This window comes from Oncorhynchus tshawytscha, linkage group LG02, assembly GCF_018296145.1.
Source record: "Oncorhynchus tshawytscha isolate Ot180627B linkage group LG02, Otsh_v2.0, whole genome shotgun sequence".
NCBI lineage: Eukaryota > Metazoa > Chordata > Actinopteri > Salmoniformes > Salmonidae > Oncorhynchus > Oncorhynchus tshawytscha.
The window spans coordinates 18,800,259-18,822,407 of NC_056430.1; the positions used below are offsets into that span (position 1 = coordinate 18,800,259).

At 41.0% G+C, this 22,149-nt stretch overlaps 1 protein-coding gene across 7 annotated transcripts in view; it reads left to right on the forward strand.

Annotated features, from left to right (window-relative positions):
* The window catches only part of LOC112220232 (forkhead box protein P1-B), a 234,303-nt gene that overhangs the window by 110,003 nt on the left and 102,151 nt on the right, over positions 1-22,149 (forward strand). The window lies entirely within an intron of this gene.

A 22,149-nucleotide genomic window follows, 5' to 3' on the forward strand; every position in this document is an offset into this window, starting at 1 on the left:
TGGCAGCCTCACCTCAATCCTAAAATCCTCACGTTTTATGATATTTGCCCAACATTATCTGTGTCCTTTGATGATATGTGGAATGTTGAAGGTCAGCTTCCATGATTTAAACAGGGATAGAGCATAAGAACCCTTGGAAAAATACTTGGGCCGGGATCAAACAGATGTTGTGATATATTCTTAACATTGACATTTAAATGCATGTATTTCTCTCTTTTTGCTATCTTGTTCCTTACGTTTAGGAAGACCAAAGTGGAGTGGGCCTTTAAAATACATTGAAGTAAAAAGAACAAGTATATAAAACAAATATTTGGAGTCTGTACATTCCAAGCAGCAATTGGCAATTTCAGAATCATTATATAGACTAACTTGTTTGAAAGTTTATATGTCTGCACATGATTTTAAACAGAATTTTCAAAATGAAATGAACAATGTTATTTGAAGATGTAAACCATAATCACCTGGTCTGAATTATTAAGGTCGTGGGTTGTTAACTTGGGTTTACCCTCAGTGTCTGTTGTGGTAACAAGCTGTGTTACTACCTCCATTATTTTCACCTCACTGTGTATATATTTCATTGTTCAGTGTGATTGGTCCAGTATTATGAGAATTATATAGGGGAGGGTTGTCTAAAACGAAACAAATGTTTTGCTTTGGGGTTGTGTGTTTTTTTATTGGGCACAGGGAGGGTAGTGCGTTTCTTTCCCTGGTTTACAATCGCCCTTTTGCAGGTTTAACTATATAATTTTTTCCATCCTGTTGGATGCGGGTCCCCTATATCAAGGTGTTTTGGTACGTCCCTTAAGCACTGAGCTTTTCCTCGCACAAACTATACCACAGGTCAATATAGTCTACCAGTCTGTCTATCCTGCCCTCTATTCACCATTCATAAGGCGGCAGGGTAGCCTAGTGGTTAGAGCATTGGACTAGTAACCGGAAGGTTGCAAATTCAAACCCCCAAGCTGACAAGGTACAAATCTGTCGTTCTGCCCCTGAACAGGCAGTTAACCCACTGTTCCTAGGCCGTCATTGAAAATAAGAATTTGTTCTTAACTGACTTGCCTAGTTAAATAAAGGTTAAAAAAAATTGTGACAATAGTGGTAGGTGGATTGTTTGTCCAGATCTGCAATAGGCTACCTACCAATTATACCACACACAATTATTCAGACCAGAACCAATTTTCAAAGCGTAGAGGCCAGCTTCGTCATTGTGGATGAAAGAACAGTGAATACATGAGACATGCAGCTCAAAAGCTATCGATCTTGTTTAGGGACAATACAATGATCCTACCCAGACTAGCCTACAACACCACATTGCGATGAATAATTGCATTATTGTTTTCAAGTAAGTACAAAATTCTACTCTAGGCTGTAAACTGCAGTGAAAATGTCATTTGAATAATGCCATAAAAGCTGTGTGATTTGAATATTTAATTCCATTAATTCCGTTTGGATCAGTTGTGGGTCTACTCTCCACGGTTTATAAGGTATTGAAAGGCATAGTAGCAGGCCAGTCTGGCTGTATTTTATGTTCTGATACTGAAATGCGCTATCTGTTGCGGATCATCATTCTCACAAGTCGTCCTATAATAATGTGGCCACATATGCTCTCAACAGGCCCAGTTATTCAGGAAAGTTTAACGTGTGCTCTGCCTCATTTCCCATACCAGCGACTATTCCTTGCGCACCTAGAACGTTACTCTTCAATATATCCTAAATATTTGTAATTTAACTTTTAAAATGTATGACCTTTTATGTGTGGCATTAACACAACCAGTCACAATCTTTGAATTTGATTGTGAAGGCTACTGTAGGCTACCTGCGCACGTTCATTCAAAACTGTGCAGTTTGTGGTGTTGAAAACACAAACCATGAAGTTGAAGCGCCCAAAGTTGGTATGCTTTGCTTATTGGTTGTGGTGCATTGGCACAGAAACATGTTGGTGGAAAATGTGTTGCATATATTTATATAATTATAAATATAGCATCATCATTTAGAAATTCTGATTTCCACCTAGCTGATTGTCTGCAGCAGGCTCTGATTGTAGTGTAGGTCTAATGAAACAGGCAGGGAGAGTGAGCTCGTCCGTGGTGGTCGGCAAACCCTCAACCTTCTGGTCCGTAGCCCTGATTGTCGTCGACTGTGCAACAAAAGCATTCTGAAGTGGCAAAGTCGATATCCAGGTTTATAAACACAGGGTCGCTACAGGTATTGTTATTTGTGTTCTTATACATTATTTTGAGGTGGGAGGGTGCACCCCTTTCTTTACAGTACAACAGGAGGGGCGTGTGACAATAGATTTAATGTTGGGGAGAGGAGTGCATTAAATATCAAACTGTCCCTTAACAGCCTATGTCCTTGTTAACAAAGTCCTGCAGGTTGTGTGTGTCTTAACCAATTAGAATCATCGAATTTGCAGAGCACGTTCTCCACTTTCCTCCGTTATCATTTTAGCAAACAGGAAAATAACTCATTCACTCTCGACAGACACAAACAAAAACTGTAAGTTTCGAGAAATTTTGTAGCAGCCTACACCTAAACATTAGTTATCTGACATGCTGTATCAGTCTGATCAACTGTAGCCTACCTATACACCCGTCCCATCTGGCCAGGGGAAACAAAGTGGTGGTAACAATGTTGTAGCAGCCTACACCTAAACATTAGTTATCTGACATGCTGTATCAGTCTGATCAACTGTAGCCTACCTATATACCCGTCCCATCTGGCCAGGGGAAACAAAGTGGTGGTAACAATGTTGTAGCAGCCTACACCTAAACATTAGTTACCTGACATGCTGTATCAGTCTGATCAACTGTAGCCTACCTATACACCTGTCCCATCTGGCCAGGGGAAACAAAGTGGTGGTAACAATGTTGTAGCAGCCTACACCTAAACATTAGTTATCTGACATGCTGTATCAGTCTGATCAACTGTAGCCTACCTATACACCCGTCCCATCTGGCCAGGGGAAACAAAGCGCTAACATTGCATATTTATAGCATAAGCACATTTTTTGGTGAATGTGATCAAATTTAGTTTATATTCAAACTTTGGTTGGCTAGGCTACGGAGGCCTTTTTTTCAAGAAATAGTGATGACATAGGCTTGACTGTGTTAATGCTCATGTAACTTTTTAATTTAGGCATGATACAACCCTGCATATACAGTTAAAGTCGGAAGTTTACAAAGACTTAGGTTGGAGTCATTAAAACTTGTTTTTCAACCACTCCACAAATTTCTTGTTAACAAACTATAGTTTTGGCAAGTCGGTTAGGACATCTACTTTGTGCATGACACAAGTCATTGTTCCAACAATTGTTTACAGGAAGATTATTTCACTTATAACTCACTGTATCACAATTCCAGTTGGTCAGAAGTTACATACACTAAGTTGACTGTGCCTTTAAACAGCTTGGAAAATTCCCAAAAATGATGTCATGGCTTTAGAAGCTTCTGATATGCTAATTGACATCATTTGAGTCAATTGGTGGTGAAGGCCTACCTTCAAACTCAGTGCCTCTTTGCTTAACATCATGGGAAAATAAAACAAAATCAAGATGCTGGAGGAAACAGGTACAAAATTATCTATATCCACAGTAAAACAAGTCCTATATCGACATAACCTGAAAGGCCGCTCAGCAAGGAAGAAGCCACTGCTCCAAAACCACCATAAAAAAAGCCAGCCTACGGTTTGCAACCGCACATGGGGACAAAGATCGTACTTTTTGGAGAAATGTCCTCTGGTCTGACAAAATAAAAATAGAACTGTTTGGTCATAATGACCATCGTTATGTTCGGAGAAAAAATGGGGAGGCTTGCATGCTGAAGAACACCATCCCGACCGAGAAGCACGGGGGTGGCAGCATCATGTTGTGGGGGTGCTTTGCTGCAGGAGGGACTGGTGCACTTCACAAAATAGATGGCATCATGAGGTGGGAAAATATGTGGATATATTGAAGCAACATCTCAAGACATCAGTCAGGAAGTTAAAGCTTGGTCACAAATGGGTCTTCCAAATGGGCAATGACCCCAAGCATACTTCCAAAGTTATGGCAAAATTGCTTAAGGACAACAAAGTCAAGGTATTGGAGTGGCCATCACAAAGCCCTGACCTCAATCCTATAGAACATTTTATGGGCAGAACTGAAAAAGGAGGTCTACAAACCTGACTCAGTTACACCAGCTCTGTCAGGAGGAATGGGCCAACATTCACCCAACTTATTGTGGGAAGCGTGTGTAAGGCTACCCAAAACATTTGACTCAGGTTAAACAGTTTAATAGCAGTGCTACCAAATACTAATTGAGTGTATGTAAACTTCTGACCCACTGGAAATGTGATGAAAGAAATAAAAGTTGAAATAAATAATTCTCTCTACTATTATTCTGACATTTCACATTCTTCAAATAAACTGGTGATCCTAACTGAAATAAGACATGGAATTTTTACTAGGATTAAATGTCAGGAATTGTGAAAAACTGAGTTGAAATGTGTTTGGCTAAGGTGTATGTAAACTTCCGATTTCAACTGTAGCAAGCTCACCCCTGTTAGTTTTTTTTGTCTAATCACAGTTGTCTATGTGTCTATGTAATGGAAAACCGGCAGTTAGTCTAGTTTTAAAATGTAATTTATATGAAGATGTGCAAGTAGAGTATACGGTTGCTGTAGTTTGACAGGGTTTTCAACCTCCTTATAGTGCCAGGAGTTTAAAACTGCATTATGTAGCCTGATTAGATAACTCTGATTATGGTATCAAAGGCACTTTCCCATCAGCCAAGTCAGCAGTATTATTTGGTTGCCCGAAGGTTATGATCACTTGCCGAAAATGGGAAAATAGTTGTTTACACTTAGAAATGCCATATCTTGTCAGCTTCTTAATTAAACAACAGGGAAGAAGCAGAAAAATCTGTTTCACTGTCCTGACACATCAGCCGCAAAACCTTTGCAGAGCGTGAGACATTCCTATTCATTTCAACAGAACCTGTGCGTGAGCACGCTGGCCCCACGAGAGGTTTGCACTACTGGAGCTTCAAATGACGCTCTGGTTCTATTTTCAAGACTTTGACATGCAACTCACGCCTGCGTGCAGTTTGAAGGAAGTTGCTAACTAGCGCTAGCGCAATTGCTGACTAGTGTTAGTGCAATGACATGAATTCTATGGTATCTGCTAGCATGCTAACACTAGTTAGAATTGGCTTGCCAAACTACCTCTAACTTCCTTCATACTGGACACAGAGACATAAAAATGGTATCCAGAAGTTCACCTGACTCTGGGGAATTAGATAAAGTGCCTCAATGCCAAAATCCCGAAGTATCCCTGTAAGGTCGCTGCTACAACTAGGTTCCGGACATTTATCTGGAGTTTGTCAGGAGAAAAAAAGTAATTAGCTTACGTGTGATAATGTTTTTTTAATATTGCATTGTTGTAATTGACGCATTGTTGCAACTACATTATATGCCATAAAATACGTTTTCTCTGTCAGGTTGTGATTTATTTATAAATAATTACACACCTATTTGAATGTACTTCCTTGTTGATTTCTTGTATTTGATGTATTGTAGTTCACAATATTGATGTTTATAAAACATTTATATTAAAAAAGATATATTAATTTTTTATGTCAGGGAAGATGAAGCCTGTCCTGTCTGACGTTAATGAACTTTGTGAGGAGGTTCTTCAAGGTCAGTTTTTGATCATGGCTGCATGTTTTCTTATAAACATATTTACAGCCAACGATGTGTAAACATTGTAAATGTATACATACAGGTGAAGAGCCGATACTGGTGTATTTTCTTATTTGATTTGTTTTTTTTTCGTAATGACCTTTTTCTCTATGACACGTGCTTAAAGGCAGCATGTGTGTGTGTGTTACAGTGAGTGCACCAGCAAAAATGTAGCCTCACAAAGGATAATAATGTGCCTGCTCTCAATATGAAGCTTCTACTAGAGAGAGAGAGAAAGCTGAGGAATAGTTGGGGTATTAAATATGAATTAAACGAATGTTGCTCGGGCACATCTTTGGGTGTAGTGTAGTGTTGAAAAATAAAATGTATGTTGCCGGCTACTGGCCGTGAAGGTGCATTTGGACTTAGTATCCTTTAATTAGAAGTGAGATATTAGCATTTCATAGGGCTTTACGCTGGGTGAGGGAACGGCCGGCCTAGCCGCCGAGCCTTCATTAGCCATCCTTTCTGCATGTAATGAGCGGCGTCATTAGCTGATGGAGTGGATTTGCCATAGCTCTACCTTGAAAGGCACATAATTTACATACTTCCAAGGAATATGGCCTGTAATGGATTCCTCAGTGAATAAAATAAAATGCCACTTCTTTACATTTTGAAGAGTTCTTTTTCTGATAGTGGACATCACTAGCCTGCTACCTCTTTTGTTGGATAGATTGAGAAAGGCAAAAGGGGGGAGAAAGAGGTGAGATTGACTTACGTTTGAAACGTAGTGCGTCATAAATTCTGAATGAAATCAATAATGTTGGGACGTGAAAGTATAAAAGCGGTGGATCAAACAGGAGAAATATGACACGCAGACTGCCTTTTGCCTCCAGACATGGGCACATAAATAAGATTTGCATGATTTGTCAGAGACCTGAGGAAGTGCTAGGCATCGGTCAGTTGGGGCTGGGGGATTGGAGAGGCAATGGTTAAACCTGTGTGTGTGTGTGTGCGTGTGTGTGTGTGTGTGTGTGTGTGTGTGTGTGTGTGTGTGTGTGTGTGCGTGCGTGCGTGCGTGCGTGCGTGCGTGCGTGCGTGTGTGCGACTCACAGTGAAGTTTTTTTTGAAAATGGAAGAGTTTTCACTAAGCCTTGAGCTGCAGCCCATTCTCTGAATCAGCTGTGAAGTGATGAGTATATTATTGATGAGTGGCAAGTGTGGGAAATGTCATCTTTGATCACACAGGGTTTGGGAAATGTAACCTGAATGTGTGGAGCCAACCAGGTAAGACCCCCCCCACCGCCCGACACACAGACCTGTCACCTGGGAGGGATCTTCCTCCCCTTCTCCAAAATACATATTTGTTTTGGATGTTTTCATTGAGAGTCTACATGGTGATTACAGATGTTCATTAACAAAATTGGGTATTTGTTTTCAACTTTACCCAGTCACTTTGATATGCTAATTACCGTGTAATTTAATATTGAGCCCCGTAATGATGATGCTGTTATTATGGACATAAATGATGCAGTTAAGCTGAGAGTAATCTCATTTGCATACTGTACATGCCAGTAAATTAAGCTCTTTCTCTGCTTCAGCTTTAATTTTCCACTCCTTTTCACATAGCAGCAGCAGCAACAGCAGCATCTCTCAGCCCTGTGCTTAATAGCAGGCCAGCCTGTTTGATGTGGAGACGCTTCCTCACTCTAAATCCAGTCACAATATATAATAGATAAAAGAGCTCATTACCGCTTTAAGAGTTCCTTTAAGAAATTGGGATTAATATGTAGAAGTGCTTTTCACTCTTTGTAGTCCTACAGAAATATATTTGTGCCACTCATACCCCATGTTCATATTTTTAGGATGTTTTAATCCTCCACCCCCCACATAAACTTTCCAGTAACGTGTTGATAATAGGTTTCTTCAAAGGGTTGATTGTATTTTGATATTCTTCCTTTGAAATAAATGAATATATAGATGAATAGGAACTACATGTTTTTCTGACTATGAAGTCAAACTGCTCTTTACCTTTATCATACAGAATGATCATTTAGATAATGGTATAATCATGTGTTAATGGCCAATGGTGCAGGTGCACAGTACATGTTGTTCATGTCCATATAAAGGGGTATGCAAATCTTTCCCTGAAGGGAAAACACTTGGGAAATACCTTATTATTATTACATATATCAATGGAGAAAGTTCTCACAGAATCACTTCATAGCTAATTGTTGATAGCAGTTGGGTGTCTTCATTAGAGAAGCAGCAGCTCATGGTGTCATTGTGTGCTTTTTGCTCTGTGAGTGTAAACATGTTTGTCACACAGAGGTGTATTTATGCTGATCAAACAGATCAGCCAGGGGATTGTCAATGCCAAGGTCTCTGGCTCATTTCAGAGAAGAATTCCTGTGCTCAACCTGGACTCAGAGGTAGACGTAACATAGCAAATGTAAATCAAAAGTTGTCCGTGATGAGATTCTAACATGCAACCTTTGGGTTGCTAGACGTTTGCATTATAGAACCACCCTTCTTTTGTTTTGGCCTTAACTAACCTTCTGTCCTATGTCACCATACCAAACTGAATATATCATACTAATTTGATTGTCCCGGATTTACATTTACTATGTTACTTGTGGTCTAGGAAACCAGGCCGCTATGCTGCACAGCCTCCCTCACATTTAGAAAACTTTCCTTTTCTCTTTCCCTGAAAGCATCATGTCCAGATCCAACACAGCAGCTCCTTTGTGTTTTGAAGTGGGCGGGTTAAATATTTTATGGAGTTAACACTGACAATACAATTGCCCTTCAGCGAGAATGCTTTTCCATTTTGTTACCATAAAGAATATAATTTTTCTGCTAGCCAATTTTTCTTTGTTACTCTCTAATTGGCTACAAACATCTCTAGCATTGAGGGGGAGCAATGTTGCGGTGTCACAGAGTGTAATCTTCACCCTTATTTACCAATTCATTAAGATTCATTGATGCAGGATCGGTGAGAAGAAATGACAGCATAAATCAGACCTCCAACATAAGGACCCCTAATCAGTTGGGAATTGCAGAGAGTGTCATGATGAACTATGTCCTTGTATTAGTGCCACTGTACATTGTCATTCACTGCTTTACGAGTGGGACACATCCTCCTGAAAGGGGCTGTATTTAACGAAAAATTGTTGTTAAAGCCTGATTCCATTAAAGCTCTGAGATTCATACAAGGTATTTTGGTATTTAGCCTGCCGCCCTTTACCTTCAATTTAACTGCTTAATGGAAGGCACGTACCCCTCCTTTTTAACACTGTGTACTCTCTCTGGAAAACTATGGCTTTAAAATAATGACACGCTTGTTAGGCACAACCCAGCACGGTAAAGTCTAAGAGACATGGCACCTGAGGAAGCAGTGGGAGGAGTCAGGGGTCAGAGGTCTGACCACTCCCATGCCAGAAGCAATGATTGGGGTGCCAAAATGTATTTGGTCCTTTGTCCTGATTGGTTAATGGCCACCCATAACTTATCCAATGAGTTGGAAGAGGCCATTAACGAATGTGCTTGCTTGGATGTTGTGTAGTTAACGTAAAAATACAGCTTTTCAGCATTTTTCCACACAATTGCATTGATTTTTACCTCATCTCATATAATTAAGTAGCGGCATGTTGGCTCATTGGAGGGCATTGAGATTAATTATTTGTAAAATGTTCAAAGTTGCAATCTGTTGCACTCTGGGCCAATGTTCCCACTAAGCTGTGCGGGGTGTGCGGCTGCGCAGCTCCTGGAGCAGTCCCACGTACAACAATTGCCAGCCCGCCCAGAGATGCACGAGATTGAACTTTACAAAAAGGTATTTTCTGGCTTTTAACAGACACGATTTTCCGAGAGTAGCCTAGGTGCACATTTGAGACGGCAGAGCACTTTTTTCTTTAAATTCTTTGCTAGTTAATGAGTTAGTAGCCCGGTTATAGCGAATATTGGTCAGAAAAAGGGGAGTGATTGCCTCCTTCAAGAGCACAAAACTTGTACATAACTAACCTTCCATCCACAATTTTAATGCGAGTAAAGTCATACCGTATAAAAAAATTCCCGACAGCTCTGATGGAAACAGGAAATTATAAATGCTGACAGATAATTTGTTAACTTGACATGGTGGGATATTTTTGTGTCGGTAACATTATGAGAGCAAAGGTCAGTGGAAACGACTTTATGCGCAAATACTGATATAATAACCATCACATAGAAGTAAACTTGGAGTCACGCAATGATATGGTGGTAAACCATGCAATTTATTAGGCTACATATGAACTTCACAGGCTGTTGAAAGTGCACACTAACTTAATGCCCCTTTCCAATAAATATCGAGGGTCTTATTCTGGTGACTTGATGATCGATGCATGACTACCGTTTGACAAATACAAATATTCTCGCTCTTATACATAATAATTTCATCATGTAGACTAGCTTACCCACACAGCTTATTTGTACTGTATCTGCGAGCTGGTTTTTTTCTTCATTTTTTTTCATTTTTGTGACAAAACTATAGAGTTAGAGTTGAAAATGTAATGGAAACACATTGAATATTTGGTACATGAAAATGTAAATGTAAAAATACTTTCTGTGTGCACTACATCATAACACACTGATTTTTCTCCACAAGTCAGTTTGGTGGAAACACCACTGGAGGGAAATGTGCACATTTTCTTTATGTAGCTACTGTCTTTGAAAAGCGAGTCAGGTAAAGAGCTTTTTTTTTACTTAAAGGGGCAGGATCCTATTTTGAGACACGCTTGAATATGCAAATAAGCCAATAGGCAGATGGTAGCATTCATCTTTGTATGATTCTCTGTATGGTAATAATAATGATAACAATTCATTGTATTTTGTAAAGTCATTTCTTGCAACATATAACACAACACAATGCAGTTGTCAGTCACCTATTTGGCCAAATGTGTTACAGATCATTTCTTATTTTTGTAAAGTGATTTGAGCTTTCTAACAAGTAAATCATCAGTCCCAAAATTATTCATGTTAATCCATGCATAATGTTTTCAAAAAGTGACACCTACATGGAATGTAGGTGTCATGTTCTGACCTTAGTTCTTTTGTTATGTCTTTGTTTTAGTGTGATCAGGGCGTGAGTTGGGTGGGTTGTCTATGTTCGTTTTTCTATGATTTGGTATTTCTGTGTTTGGCCTGGTATGGTTCTCAGTCAGAGGCAGCTGTCAATCGTTGTCCCTGATTGAGAACCAAACTTACGCTGCCTGTTTTCACCCTTGAGTTGTGGGTGATTATTTTCTGTTGAGTGTTTGTATTCTGCACCAGACAGAACTGTTTCGGTTTCGTTCGTTCACTTTGTTGTTTTTGTTCAGTGTTCAATTTCTTTATTAAAAATATGGACACTTACCAGGCTGCGCATTGGTCCTCCGATCCTTCCTACTACTCCTCGTCAGAGGAGGAAGAAGACCGTTACAGTAGGCCTACATTGAACACCACATATTGGCTATTGTAGGTGATATTATAGAAGTCATCCAATCACATTAACCGTTACTCTCTCGCGGGAATTCCACTAACGGTCCATATGTAGCCAAACGTAGCTGCTGCTAATTCCGTTTGCTCAAAAATTGATAAATGGTTATACAAAGTAAGGTCTGTGTCCATAGAGACACATACCAGCTCTACTGGTAGTACTGCTACTACCAGCAGGACTACACCTGCACCTGTCGAAGACACAAGTTGTTCTGCTTCCACGAGCACATGCAATGCTAGCATCAGTAATTCTACATTTGTTGTTATCCCAGCTAGCATGGACACTGACAGTTGTGAATCTGATGCAGCCAAAGAGCTACTGCCCCCTTACCCAGGAAAGCACCGAACAACATACAGGGACGTTGGACCATCGAAGAGGCGCAAATATGATGAGAACTACATTGATTTGGGGATCACTTATATTGGGAGAAGTGCCTTCCCTCAGCCACAGTGTGTTATATGTGCAAAAGTACTATCTCACAACTCGATGAAACCTTCACTCTTGCGTAGACATTTAGAAACAAAATATGCCAGCTTTGTGACATCAAATTGACTTTGGTGGTCAAGATGTGTTGGTATCTGTACTGATGGCCAAAAGCCATGACAGGGAGACATAGTGGAGTGGTAACGAGCATGCAAGCAGTTGCTCCCGATGCCACTTGGGTACATTGTAGCTTCCACCGAGAGGCTCTTGCTGCCAAAGGAATGCCTGACAGCTTGAAAGACATTTTGGACACTACAGTGAAAATGGTTAAATTTGTTAAAGCCAGGCCCCTGAACTCTCGTGTACAGAACATACAGAAGTGTGCTGGTTATCAAGGGGCAAAGTATTGACACATTGTTTTTAATTGAGATACGAGCTTAAAGTTTTATTTACTGACCATAATTTTCACTTGTCTGACCACTTGCATGATGACGAGTTTCTCACACGAATGGCCTATCTGGGTGATGTTTTTTTACAAAGAGCTCTTCTCTTTCTGCATTAACAAGGACAACACACAGGTCTTTCCATCATTGTATGATTTGTGCAAATTAACTCAAGCTTACGGACAATGTCAAATGAAATATAGCAAAGCACCTGAGTGAGTTGGGTGCACAATTACTTAGGTACTTTCCCGAAACGGATGACACAAGCAACTGAAGTTGTTATCCCTTTCATGCCCTGCCTCCAGTCCACTTACCGATATCTGAACAAGAATGCCTCATCGAAATTGCAACAAGTGGTTCTGTGAAAATTGAATTTAATCAGAAGCCACTGCCAGATTTCTGGATTGGGGTGGGCTCAGAGTATCCTGCAATGGCAAATCACGCTGTTAAGAAACTGATGCCCTTTGCAACCACGTACCTATGTGAGAGTGGACTGAAACTCTCCACAATTACAACCCAATATTGCAGAGTTATGTGCATCCTTTCAAGCACACCCTTCTCATTAACCTGTGGTAAGTTATTAACAATTTTCGATGAAAAATAAAGTTGTATATGTGAGATGGCTAAATAAAGAGCAAAATGATCGATTATTATTATATTATTATTTGTGCCCTGGTCCTGTAAGAGCTCTTTATCACTTCCCACGAGCCGGGGAAACTCATTCTTATGTTTAACAAGTGTATCGTATAGTGTGTGTGTGGCAGGCTTACAATGATGGCAAAAAACAACATTTGAGAGTGCGCTGATCCTGGAGCTAGAGGGGGTACACAGCTGGAGGTTGAACGTATGAAGGGGTACGGGACTATAAAAAGTTTGGGAACCACTGGTCTAACACATTACTTTCTGTATAATATTCCAACTCAAGCCACATTCAGAATATAATTGTAGCTATTCTTTTATATGTGTTGCTTACAATACCTTACAAATGTTGAGCAATAGTTAAATATTACGTTTCTCTCGTCACACAAGATAACTAGCCATTATTTGTGTGTAAAGGTTAACGATTGTGGCTGGCAATCAATAGCTGAACTGTATCTCTGTGTAACCAGCTCCAAACAAAGGAACTGGGAAACACGCACCTGTAGTGTATTGTGCCCTACAGTGACACATTTAACACAGTTTGAATATTGAACAGAGCTCAGTGTATGTTGTTAGGCTAGGAGGGCTCAGACTGATTTCCTGCTGTTGTTGATGACCATGCTATTGAGTAGTGGGCTAATAGACAGTACCCAACCTTCTCCAACAATGCTATACAGTGCATTCCGAAAGTATTCAGACCCTTTGACTTTTTCCACATTTTGTTATTCTAAAATTGATTAAATAGTTTTCAATCTGTACACAATACCCCATAATGACAAAGCAAAAACAGGTTTTTATAAATTTTTGCTAATATTAAAAAATATATATTTTAAAAAATGGAGAAAAAAACAACAACTTTACATAAGTATTCAGACACTTTACTCATTACTTTGTTGAAGCACCTTTGCTAGCGATTACAGCCTCAAATCTTCTTGGGTATGACGCTACAAGCTTGGCACACCTGTATTTGGGGAGTTTCTCCCATTCTTCTCTGCAGATCCTCTCAAGCTCTGTCAGGTTGGATGGGGAGCGTCGCTGCACAGCTATTTTCAGGTCTCTCCAGAGATGTTAGTTCGGGCTCTGGCTGGGCCACTTACTTTGCTCCATTCATCTTTCCATCTATCCTGACTAGTCTACCTGGCCCTGCTGCACCACCATGCTTCACCGTAGGGATGGTATTGGCCAGGTGATGAGCGGTGCCTGGTTTATTCCAGACGTGACACTGGGCATTCAGGCCAAAGAGTTCAATTTTGGTTTCATCAGACCAGATAATCTTTTTTCTCATGGTCTGAGAGTCCTTTAGGTGCCTTTTGGAAAACTCAAAGCGGCCTGTCATGTGCCTTTTACTGGGGAGTGGCATCCGTCTGGCCACTCTACCATAAAGGCCTTATTGGTGGAGTGCTGCAGAGATGGTTGTCATTCTGGAAGGTTCTCCCATCTCCACAGAGGAACTCCGGAACTCTGTCAGAGTGACCATCAGGTTTTTGGTCACCTCCCTGACCAAGGCCCTTTTCCCCAATTGCTCAGTTTGGCTGGGCGGCTAGCTCTAGGAAGAGTCTTGGTGGTTCGAAACTTCTTTTACTTAAAAATGATGGAGGCCACTGTGTTCTTGGGGACCTTTAATGCTGCATAATGTGTTGGTACCCTCCTCCAGATTTTTGCCTTGACGCGATCCTGTCTCAGAGCTCTACGGACAATTCCTTTAATCTCATGGCTTGGTTTTTTTCTCTGACATGCACTGTCAACTGTGGAACCTTAAATAGACAGGTGTGTGCCTGTCAAAATCATGTCCAATCAGTTGAATTTACCACAGGTGGACTTCAATCAAGTTGTAGAAACATCTCAAGGATGATCAATGGAAACAGGATGCACCTGAGCTCAATTTTGAGTGTCATAGCAAAGGGTACTTATTTCTTTCAGGTTTTTATGTTTTTTTATGTTGAACAAATTAGCAAACATTTCTTAAAAACTGTTTTCACTCTATCATTATGGGTTATTGTGTGTAGATTGATGAGGATTTTTTTTCTTTAATCCATTTTAGAATAAGCCTGTAACGTAAGAAAATGTGTAAAAAGTCAAGGGGTCTGAATGCTTAACGAATGTCATAACGGTAGAAAGACTCAAGAGTTGTCAATGTACACTAGCCGTGTGCAACTGGGTAAGTTTACCCCGCAAGATCAGTGTTTCTAATAATATGACCCTCGTATGGTTTAGGCACACAGCGTTAATTAGATAAGTTCATAGGCTAACCTTCCTTTCCCTTGGAAAATGTATCTGACACATTTTCTCCTCTGAAGTCCACTCCTGGGAACGGGCCCTGCATGAATTCTAGTAAAAATTATAAAAAATATATGACACATTTTAAGTAATGTTAAAACAATAAGCGCTTTTGCAGATCCCATAGGATGCGGAGAGATTGAAGTCTGTGTTTTTCTTTCAGCATGTGTGTTTGACAGGTCTAATTGAAAAGATGAGCTTGAGGGTAGCGAGGCCTGCTTTTCCCATGCATCTGATCTGGTCAGAAAAGAGGCCCACGTCTCTCGATGTCTGTCCTCTCGCTGCAGTGTTATCGATGTGAGCCTCATGTGAGTGAGATTATCAAAGTCAAATGAAGGAGAGTCACCAAGGAATGAGTTGTTATCCACTCCTGAAGCAGCTCCATCTTCACATCACACCATTACTATTCCATTCATGTACAAGCGGCTTAAAACTCATTAGACTTTTCTATTTACTTAGTCTCAATCGGCCGTGGTTGTACTAAAAATACCATGCCCTGCCTTACTTTTGCACATTCCGTCATTGTCTCTTCCCAGCAGGCCTGTACGTTAGGTGTATATGGGACGGCTTCATGCCAAGGAGACTAACTGTTTTGTGTATTTTCGGAAATGATCTGTCTACTTAGCCTCCCTACTGGAGAGTGTGCCTTCTGCTCCCATCCTTATTGTTCATTTAAATGAGCTTGTAGCATGATAATAGGTTCATATTCATATGAATCATCATCCTCAGCATCAGTGGATGTCAAGCACTTTTCTCTGTACATGGTGTAGTAATACATTTGAATCTGGATTTCACGCTAGAGGATCCCATTATATTCTTCACAATGTGTCATAAATATGTGTTTGGGCTCTTAGCTGTTGTTCCTTTGCCCTCACTATTTGGGGGTAAATGGGTTTGGGGTCTAACTGAAATGACTATGAGGGTTGTTTGGGAGAGAAGAGGAGACGAGTAACTAAACAGTCAGGGTAGCTAGGCCTCTCTGACTGGATTCAGATGAGCAGATGGCAACTTGTATGCATGAATAATTCATGCACAAGGTGACGTGCAGCTTGAAATTCCCCACACCAATTTCTCTTTCATGCTTGTTGTGATCGTTAGCTGTTTCTGAATAGTGTATTATTTGCTCTAATGCAAATAGAGTAACACAGATCATACACTGTGTGCGTTAGACTCAAAGTCACGCTCGTATTCTTTTTAAAGAAATCGAAATAGATACATTATTCATTGTATACCCAGATTATTGATTCCAGTATTATCTGGGTTAAAAACAGGGCACTTGCAGTTCAATTATTTCTCTGTTTGTCAGATGAAAACAACATTGCTTGTTTTTCCATCAACCTGTCCTAATGTTTTTAGGAACAGATTCAGGAACCCTCAGACGTCCTTTGTTGTTGCCAAGCCCTAGTTACTGAATAATTGAAGCAAGTAAATGTTTAACATGTTTTACAAGTTCCTTGCTGTGGTGTTTTTGAAGACGCTCTATATTTTGTCTGTTGTCAAAGTGTTGTGTCTCAACCACCGTGTTTTCCCTCAATTCTGATGAGACCCTCTTCACCAGCCCACCACACCCTCCCCACCCCCGTCCACTCCCTCTTTGTTCACGTTCATGATGGCCGCCAGGCTAGCAGCTGTAACACACCACCTTAATGCTTCTTCAAATGTCAGGAGAATGACTGTTTGTCTTGAGTTTCCCCCAGCTGTTTATTCTAGCTGGCTCTGCCTTTGCATCGACAATGATTCCCTAAGCCTTGCCCCTTTCTTCTCCCAGAGCCTGTTTACATTAGGTCTGCCATGAGTGTCACCTATGAAATCTGTTGATTATTCCACCTGGTTAATGTTAAATTGGTCCTGCAAGGTGATGTGTTTGTTCATAAACAAAAACCTCTGTTTACTGTAGCCATGGCAGAAATCAGTTCATAAGCAAATAGCAACTATGTTTGCTGGTGTGAGTGAGTGGTTGGTTAACCCTTATAAGGTCTGGAAGGAACTTTTAAAAAGCTTCTGCGTGTCTGTGAAAAAGGGGTGAGGAGGGAGAGAGGGGAGGCCTGTTCCTACAATGTTGTCATAGTAGTCTTAAGATACGCTTTGCTTCTCTGCGACTTTGTTTATCTGCAACTTTTTGTTGAAGTGGCTGGTGAGATTAGTGCTTGTTTGGTCTCACTGTGAAGTCTCCGTTGGCGGAATGTCATCAATACTGTCAATTTACCTTCTCGGAGAAGAGAAGGGCGAGGGATTCTTTGTTGAGTGCCAAGCGAGTCCAGATATTGTGGCAACTACTTCTCAGGGATTTGTGTGGTTCTGGATTATGGACGTCTAGGCTACATTAAGGTAATGTCACGGCTGTTGAAGGATGAGAACCAAGGTGCAGAGTGGTGAGCGTACATTTGACTTTATTTAAGAAATGACTCCGACAAAACAATCCAAAACCAACCGTGAAGCTTAATGCTATGTGCCATCAAACAAAGTTAACCTCCCACAAACACAGGGGAAAAGGGTACCTATGTATGTTACCCAATCAGAGACAACGATAGACAGCTGTCCCTGATTGAGAACCATACCCGGCCAAAACATAGAAAATCATAGAAACACAAAACATAGAATGCCCACCCCAACTCACGTCCTGACCAAACAAAAATAGAGACATAAAAAGGATCTCTAAGGTCAGGGCGTGACAGGTAAAGACCAAGGTGATGAGGGAGGGAGGAAGGGAGGGAGGGAGGGCAGGACACTGGCTGTTCTATGACTGCGGGAGGGTTCAGGGGCCCAGCCCAATTCAGACTGTTCTGCACAAGCCAGTAGAGGGGTTCAGTTCTTTGAATAGTTTCTTTTGTATTATGAGAGGATTGACTGTGGATTGTTGAACAAATGTTCGTTCAGCTATCTGTAAACACGGTGAAAAAAAGAGATTTTCTCTCATGTTTGTCGAGCCAAAATATAGCTGAACACAAAACTCTCCAAACCTTGTAAACCCCTTCCAGGTGAAGCGTTATGGTGTTGCACCACCTTGGTACAACCTCTTTATGTTGTCTAGTTTCGCAACCAAGCCAACCTAAACAGGCAGCATCAGAGTGAATCTCTCCCTTTGTCATCTCCTTTGTCTGTGTCGTTATCTCCTCCCCAACAATGTTGTGCTTGTGTTGTGTGCTTCTGTTATGTGCTTGTGTAAACTGGAGCTATGTGATAACTATGCAGACCGGAACAGTTGGCCATAAAGGGTTTACTGTCATGAGCATTAGTGAAAAGTCAAACATGGGGAAAGGCCACGCCACAGCTGTGCAGGCCGACCCTACCTTGGATTGTTGACTGAATCTTTGAGCTCTTCAATTCCAGGCTGCCATGACAAGGGACAGGCTTTTCTATTGAGTGGAACGATAGGCTTGATTAGTCCTTGGTGCCCTGCCGTGCTCTGAACCCGTCTCGTCAGGTAGGAGTTCCATGTGACTGTGTTTGGACTGTACTCCCCTTATTAGACGAACAAAACCATCACCAAACAGAAAATCTGACCTTTTTTTTATGATCCACTGTTTGTTCCAAACACTTGTTGTGTTTTGCAACCAGACCCCGGCAACCCCCACCCTCTTTAGAAGAACAGACGTCTGAGGATCAACAGAGAAGCATAGCATCTGTTTTGTGGACCTCTGTTACCTCATGGAATGTTCATTATTTAGGGTTCTTTGTTTTTGTTGTTTTTCTCTTTATATTTAGGGCTGACATGCCTCATAAACAAGCAGGCCTGTTTCTCATGAACGTCCCCCTCATTTCTGTTTGAATATGTGTGTGTGTTTATTTGTGTGTGTATGTGTGTATGGCTGTTTGTGTCTGTGTTTGTGCATTTGTGGGTGCTTGCATGAATGTGTATTTTCCAGCCCTGCTAAGTATAGTACCTTTAGCGAGACACTTGACTGATGATTCCCCCTCAATATGTATTGTTGTATAAATGGATGAATTTTAAAAAAAACATGTTTAACTGCAAGCTGTTTGAGTCATCATCACAGATAAATGTATCTTCTGAGCAAACTGAACATAAATGAGTAGATAAATGAACGAGGGGCCCTGTCACGTGGTAGACTAGTTGGCTGTGCCTGATAGCCTACATGAAGTTGCTGTGTCTCTGCCTCAGTGCAGCTCAGATTAACATAGTTGTCACTAGATAACTTTCCAATAAGGCTCATTCCTATCTGGGTGATATTTAATGCACATTTTACATTTTCTTTATTTCTCTTTTTTCTGCAGCTTTGAATTATTCTGCAGTAAAATTAATGAGAAAGTAGATTTATGGGTTTCATTTGTTTGTCAATTCGAAAATGAATTGGGTGTTAATTTTAGCCGTCCCTCATCAGTGCCGGTTCCAAGCATGTGCGCCTTACTTTCCTTCATTGTGGGTCACAAGTTTTGCATACATTAAAATAGCCCCGCGGCTCATTCTCTTGATTACTTTTGGAGATGCCTTGCATTCGTAAATGTATGCCTTTCCATAATAATTACGAAAATTGTGCATGGAATGACAGTGCATGCATAATAGGCATTACTTTCCCCTTTTATGTAGCTTTAGAGAGAAAAAAACAGACTCAGTCCATTTTTTTACATGTGGAAAAATGTATTTTATTTGAAAAAGAAGTGGGGGTGAATAGCGTCAGCATGTGGTTTATTTCAAATCACATTTCATTTGGCCTAAGAATGTGTTTCTAATTGGTGTCTCAGAAGGAAGGGGAGTTTGTATGAGCTGAGCTGACCTGAGCTGAGCAGCCAGCTGACTCTTGTAGTTGTGGCTGACTCTCTCTCTTCCATCCCACAGTATTCCTCTTGCTCACTCCTTGTTTACAAAATCCCGTTATGTAGGGAGGCTGTGCCAGACTGAAGGGGTCAGCCGGGTCAACATCTGTCTGGAGAGAAGGAGAGAGAGTGGGCTGAGCTGGAGGCTTGAGGCCAGAGCCCAGAACCCAGAGAACACAGCCCATAGCCTGGGCCCATCAGCCCATAGCCTGGGCCCAACAGTCTGTAGCTTGGGCCCGACAGCCCATAGCCTGCAGGCAGAGAGGCAGGGGCTCAGAATGAGATTTATTTATTATTTATTTAACCAGGTGAGTGGACTGAGAATACATTCTCATTTGCAGCATGGCCCCGGGGACAGTAAAAAAAAACATAGGCCCAGTTACTTACAAAATATATGGAAGCAAAAAAAACATCACAATAAAGTAAAATCTAAAATAAATTACAAGATCAATCATAGAATCGTAAAAAACAAACACATTCTTCCTTAAAATGGTCCTCACATAGCCGTCTGAACTGCTTTAGATGCACCATTGAATTTCAGTGAATTCTGTAGACAATTCCACAAGCAAGGTAGCAAAATAGCTAAAGGTAGATTTACTTAACTGTTGAGATTGAAGGGACCTCTAGAATGAACCATTCCTGAGATTGTGTCTGATAGCTTGCATTTCTGTAGGTTACCAGAGAAGTGATGTACGGTGATAGTTTACGTAAGAGGGCTTTATAGACAAAAAGAGCATAATGCATAGATCTGCGAGACTTCAAAGAGGGCCAGCCTACTTTCTCATATAGAGTACATTGATGTGTGCTGAACCTATCGCCCATAATGAAGCGTAATGCTATACAGCATCCAGTGGTTTCAATACAGTGGCAGCTGCATTCATATAAATGATATCGCCTTATTGTAAGATCGGAATCAATGTAGACAAAATGATTTGTTTTCTGCTATTTAACGTAAGGCATATTCCTGTAAAAGACGTCCATTTAAATGAATAACTTCATAACTAACTCATCAACATGTATTTTGAATGAAAGCCTATCGTCAAGATTTCCATATATTTATACGCGGGAACACATCCAAAGTATACTGAACAAAAATATAAACGCAACATGTAAAGTGTTGGTCCCATGTTTCATGAGCTGAAATAAATGATCCCAGAAATGTTCCATACGGACAAACAGTTATTTCTCTCAAATGTTGTGCACAAATTTGTTTAAATCCTTGTTAGTTAGCATTTCTCATTTGCCAAGATAATCCATCTATCTGACAGGTTTAGCATATAGAGAAGCTGAATAAACAGCATGATCATTACACAGGTTCACCTTGTGCTAGGGACAATAAAAGGCCACTCTAAAATGTGCAGTTTGTCACAAAACACAATGCCACAGATGTCTTTTGAGAGAGCGTGCAATCGGCATGCGGACTGCAGGAATGTCCACCAGTGCTGTTGCCAGAGAATTGAATGTTAATTTCTCTGCCATAAGCCGCCTCCAATGTAATTTTAGATAATTTGACAGTACGACCAACCGCAGACCAGTTTAACCACGCCAGCCCAGGACCTGCACATTCAGCTTCTTCACCTACAGAATCGTCTGAGACCAGCCAGCCGGACAGCTAATGAAACTGAGTTTGCACAACTAAAGAATGTTGGCACAAACCGTCTCAGGGAAGCTCATCTGTGTGCTCGTCGTCCTCACCAAGGTCTGGACCTGACTGCAGTTCGGCATCATAACCAACTTCATTGGGAAAATATTCACCATCAATGGCCACTGGCACACTGGAGAGGTGTGCTGTTCACGGATTAATCCAGTTTTCAACTGTACCGGGCAGATGGCAGACAGCGTGTATTGCGTCGTGTGGGCGAGCGGTTTGCTGATGTCATTGTTGTGAACAGAGTGACCCATGGTGGCGGTGGAATTATGCTATGGGCAGGCATAAGCTATTGACAATGAACACAATTGCGTTTTATCGATGGCAATTTAAATGCACAGAGATACCGTGACGAGATCCTGAGGCCCATTGTCTTGTCATTCATCCGCCTCCATCATCTCATGTTTCAGCATGACAATGCACGGCCCCATGTCACAAGGATCTGTACACAATTCCTGGAAGCTGAAAATGTCCCAGTTCTTCTATGGCCTGCATACTCACCAGACATGTCACCCATTGAGCATGTTTGGGATGCTCTGTATCGACATGTACGACAGCGTGTTCCAGTTCCCGCCAATATCCAGCATCTTCACACAGCCATTGAAGAGTGGGACAACATTACACAGGCCACAATCAACAGCCTGATCAACGCTATGTGAAGAAGATGTGTCACACTGCATGAGGCAAATGGTGGTCACACCAGATACTGGCTGGTTTTCCAATCCACACCCCTACCTTTTTTTTAATGTATCTGTGAGAAACAGATGCAT